Raw genomic sequence first — 6,000 nt, 5'->3', positions numbered from 1 at the left:
ATATTTTCAGTTCCTCGTGATTTTATGGGTGTTTATCTTTGCATATTTCTATTTGATTTGCACAAGTAGTTCATATTCTAGAGTTTTCGATAGGTAACTCTCTTTAAGAAACAAGATATAACTATTTAATTGAATTTACAATTTAAGTGGCTTTTAAATAATTAATTAAAAGATAACTATATACTAGCTTTCTAATATAATTGTTACTTAGTTAATCATGACTTAAATGTTATCTAGGGTTTTCTTTTGACTTAATAAACTGTTTTTATACATATTTCCCAGCTTTTTGAGTCGTGATAGCCATACATCAATGGTCTTAGGAAGTGTATCATTCTGCTAAGATTTTCTATAATTTTTGTTTTCTTTTAATTATTGTTACTTTCTTCTTTATTTTTCTCAATTTATTTTCCAAAATAAAATTCAATCAAATTTATCTTCTTCTTCTTCTATTTCTTTTAATCACCTTTTAAGAAAAAGGTTTTTAAACTTTAATTTAGTTAATTAATTTGAAAGTTTACATGACGGGGAGATCATATCATATCTACTATGCTTGAGATTTCATGAGCAAATATTCAATGTGGGAGAGAGAAAAGGTTGAGAAAAATAAAAGTTCTACCCCACAAGTTTAACATAAGAATTAAATAACTAATTTTAAAATATTAAAAGAATTAGTTAAGTTGATTATTTATCACAAATACATATTAGATTTTTTAAATTATTATATTTAATCATGCGCTTCTTGAGAATATTCTTTACAATAAATAAGAATATTTTTAGAAAAAATGAGAGATAAAGTGGATTGAAATTTTATATTTAGAACTAAATCCAATCTTTTAACTAACTCTTATATTAAGGACTGAATATAGTAGATTACAAAATTGAAGAAGTAAATTTTATGTTTGAATGACAAGCGGGAGAAAAATACTGTACTATCTCTAATCCTTAATATAGAGCACTTGAAGGTTTAATTTGGTCATAAATATAATACATTAGTCTAATTTATCTTTCATATTTATCCATTTTTTCTAAAATAGTAATTATGGTGATTGCACACATTAAAAGTTTTATAATAAAGTGATTTCAATGCACATGATTAATGAGTATATTTTAGAAAAAAATACTTCTTTATTATAAATAATTAACTTACCTAATTTTTCAATATATGCAAATTAGTTATTTAGCTTTTATGCTAAGCACCAGGGTTAGTATAATTAGGTTTGAGGGCTCATAACATAATAAATTAATATTCAAATACTTGTTGAGAGATATTCTCACATTTAGTACTCAATATTGCTTCAAATAAGATTACTTCTAACAAGAGGATATTTGTGCCTGACCAGAAAAAAGATTCTATGAGCAAATTCAACCATAAAAAAGAAAAATAAAAAACACAATTCAAGCAATTCCAAACTAGTAACTAGAAAAAAGTTAAATAAATGTAAAATAAGGTTGCGTTTGAGGTCATTTTTTGAGATATCAAATTGACTTCTAACCACCAAAAGTAACTTCTGGACAAAATTTTTAATTTGGGATCATAGTGAAATAAAAGAGCTTCATGGAAAGAAGTATCTTTTACCTTGAATTCATTTTTTGTAGCTTCTCTAATATATCGCGGTGCGGTGAAAATTATACTTTTTTTCTCGCCTAAAAAGGAGTGTCATTTGCATAGGAAATGATCATGCTACCCAGATTTATTTATTATTATTTTTATTTGTTAATGTGAAAATAATAATTAAAATAAGAAGTATTTTACAACCTTTTCAATAGTACATCAAATCTATTTTTATAATTTTTACTTGAACATTTTTTCTTAAAATTATGACATTATACACATATAATATATATAATAAAATTCATGTTCTTTTGAGTTATTTTATATCTAAACTTGTTTTTTTTATTAATCTTCTAAATAAGTTTTAGCTTCTTAAAGTCAATTTAAACATAAATCATATAATATTATTGGGCTTTTATTGAATTTGATTGTTATAAAAATCAGATTAAAAAAACAAGTAACTCCTCTTACTATTAATTCAGACACACCCTAAATGATATTTTAATTATCATGCGTGAAAGAAACTATCATTTAAATATTTTAAATTTAGAACTTTAAATTTAAACTATTGAAAGATTTTACCACAGCAAAGCAACCCGTCTAAGAGAAAGAAAAATAGTGTGTATAAATAATCAAAATAAAAGATTCCATCTCCAGTACGAAAGGTTGTGTCGCCATCAAACTAAAGTATTTAAGGAAGCAAGGAAGCCACTTTCAAATATGTCAAATCTCATCACCCAGTCATTTCAAAGCTCCAAATTATAAAAACTAGAAGCCTAGTCAAAGCGATTATGTGAAGAATATTTCTAAATTAAAAAGTATTTTTGATTATTATGCCCAATCCAAGTCATTCCCGCAAGCAGTATCTACAAGTAGATGCCATACTATTAGATACTTAGGATTGGGTACGAGATACTTGCGAATTTTTGGGCTTATAATCTCCTTTTTTTTTTGTGGGTTAAAACAAATTTGTCTTAAAAAATTTTCATTGAATAGAGATAATATCTCAAACTTTTAATTAGTATAATGTCCCCCGGAAAGTTTAAAAAGTGGTGTAATATCACTTACGATAATGTTTAACATGGATTGTTAATCAGTTGAACAATTTTGTCTAGGGTTAAAGGATAGTTTTACCTTGAAAGGTTTTTTGAAAAGAATAATTGGTACTATAAATGTAACAACGATTCTTCCAGATCGGTTTACCAACCTTTTTAAATTACCATTTATAACAATAATCATGGTAAAAAAAATGAACTTAATATAACATTTGAAAATGTTACTATGGTTATAGAAGAAACTTGAATCATAAGAAAAGCTAACTATGATAAAAAAGAGTTAAACTAATTTTTGAAAACATTTATCATGGTTAAAAAAAATAAACTCATCTTTTAACGCTTATCTATGATGGAAACAAATCAAAATAAAACCTTTTAAAAGCTATTATAGATATTAGAATTTTATTACAGCAATCACATACAAATCAAGAGTAATAATGTTTCACAATAACTGGACCTTGGGCATTATGAAGCCCAACATGTCACATTCAATTACAAACCCATAATAAGACATTTTCTGAATAGTACATTTTATCACTTCCCAAAACCAACAGTACATCAATATTGTTGAAAGACATTGTGGATCCGTAGTTTACAAATACATGCGAACACTCAAAAGGCCTCTGGCCTTCTACCAACATGTAATACAATAACAGTTTATCAAAAATATATAGTTAATACAAACAGTCTCAAATAATCAAAGTATGCAAAATGAACCCTATATGGCAATATACAAATAACCATCACATAATAAAAAGACGCTATACAAAATTAACTTGATAGCTAAGCCTCTAACACCTTTCCTAATATACCAACGCTAGAGCTATCACTTGAAAATGTTAAGTCACGGGATGAGACAAAAGTCTCAATAACTAGAAATTCTACTCATCAAGCATATAAGTGTTTGAAAGGTGTCAAGTGGAACAGTTACTAAAATCACAACATTCATAGTTGTCACATGGTTACACATATATCAAAGTACAATATTTTTATTTTAATTCTACCTTATCTCTTCTGATTGAACTCATGGGCTGGTACTCACTCATGTAGCTGATAACTTAACACAACAAACTCACCGATCAAGTGATGTGAACCAACAAGAATCCACAAAGTACAAGACTGGATCATGAGTTCCCCTTCGAATCTACTAGCAGAGTGCCATATGTCCTAGAACACACGAAAAGGACTAAAGGATCAACCAGTGTATGTAACATTCTAATTTTTATCCCTAAGACTTATGTAAATCTATGAGTAAATATTTATTAATATCAATTTAACATAGGTTAAATATATATAAGCAATTGAAATATTTATGATCATATGTATATATATAACTATGTGTATATAAATCAATGAGTAAAATAAAAATGTTAAGAAGTCCCACATCAACTAAATGATAGGAAGATAGAGTTCTATAAGCTTATAAATAGGTGGTAATAGGGGAGAACTGAGAATAAGTTAAGTAATTTTCACACAAAGCTGAGACAATCTTAGTGAAGTGCCATGTGTGAGTTTGTAAACTATTGGATCAGGCTGAAATTTGGTCTTCCAGTCTGATGCATCTAACCTGTCAATTTCAATGGTTGGATTAGTGATTTGATCTTTGAGGTATGAGTTATTAGATATGCATTGAACTTCTTCTTCTTCTTTTTTTCCAATTTTGTAGATAGAACATTGAGTAGAAAATTATTATTTTTAAATTTGTTCACCATTAGATCAAGTCAAAATTTGGAGAATATATTCAAAACATCTAATACATTGTTAGATTAATAAGTAAACTTTTGTAATGAGAATAACTTAATTCTATTAAATATGTTTCTCAAAGTTCTTCAAAAATAAAAATAAAAAATGCTATAAATTGATTGTTTTCTACTTGGGTTATGAATCAATTATAATTGATGATTTTAATGATATAATCTAATAATTTAAAAATAATATAATCTAAAAACTTAGAAATTGAATCTAAATCATAGTATCTCTATTCTGACTTTAAACCTTAAAGAAATTGTACGAGCTAGAATTCTGAGTAGCAATTCGAAAACATTAGAGAGGGAGTTATTGGTTGAAATTTAATATATAGCTTATCCATAAAATATTGTAGTAATATATATTTCCAGTTGTAGATCTGAAATTTGGTTTGATGACCCCAAATTTAGGGTTTTGATTTTTGACGGGTAAGCACTTGTTAGATGCTAGGTAGCGTTTATTCCTATTTATTTCTTCTGTCAATTCCCCTATGAGGAGTTTTTAATTAAATTGAACCCTTGATGATGGATTTTGAATAATATGGACTAGAAAAATTGCTTGGAAATTGTGAAAAGGCTTTTTAGAAATTTGGAACTTACTTGATGGGATTGGTTTGTGAAAAATGAATCAATTACTTAAGAGTAGGTGGAAGCTAGGTGAATGATTTTTTTTTGGATGAAAATGAAATTACGAAATTGTGGCATACGAGTTATGTGATACGTTTCTGAAATGATATGTTTATACTTTGATTACCTGAGAATGTTATTGTATGGTATGATGTTAATTATCCAATATAATTAAGGTATGTTTTGAACCTCATATAATGCATGTTCTCATGGTAATTAAGTAGAATTGAGAAGTGTCATGGCTTTGATTAATTGGTTTAACACTCTGGGAAGTGTTTGTGATAGAGACTAATATACATATATTACCACGTGGTTTGCCCTCACAATGAGCACTATGGTTGGCTTCTTAGAGAAGCTAGTATCTCCTCATTTGTAACACTTCAAGAGTATCCTAGGACAGCATCCCTGCAAGGGCACTAGGCACTAAACCTATTGGGGTAGCATTCCTTTTTTCTGGAGGAACCCATGGCCCCGCGTGTGCTCTATCGATTTTGGCTAGTTCGCATCACACTTGTAGAAAGCTTGTGAGAGTCACCAATCACGTTATTGGGACTGAGCTCATGGGTTTAGGTCGGTAGGTACAAGGAGGATGTAAGGCAGGAATTAAATGATCAATAATGAATAGTGAATTATGATAAAAGTATGTATATCTGTCCATATTTTCTTTATCTTATATATTTTTTATATCTGTTACCTCTTATGTAATAGTACTATATTTAATGATTATTTAAACTGTTAGTTCTACCTGGCACCTTGTAAGGATGCTACTAAGTGAAGGAAGTAAGAGTTTTCATTACTAAGACAATATTCTCACCCTGTTACACACACACACACACACACACACACACAATTTTCATGTAAAAGTAGTAGAGGAGCCGCAACGTGGAACGAACGAGAGGCGTGAGGTTACCTTCACTGGTGATCATGTCTTGAATTTTGGTTATGTTTGGTCATTAATTATTTGCCACTTAAGACTTCATTATGCATCTCTTTATATTCTTCATGTTGAAACTAGTTATAT

The sequence above is a fragment of the Neltuma alba genome, unplaced genomic scaffold (assembly GCF_004799145.2).
Source record: "Neltuma alba isolate B1F8T4 unplaced genomic scaffold, ASM479914v2 tig00011058_pilon, whole genome shotgun sequence".
Classification (NCBI taxonomy): domain Eukaryota; kingdom Viridiplantae; phylum Streptophyta; class Magnoliopsida; order Fabales; family Fabaceae; genus Neltuma; species Neltuma alba.
The sequence above is the reverse complement of the archived record's forward strand: the minus strand, read 5'-3'. Positions refer to the sequence as shown.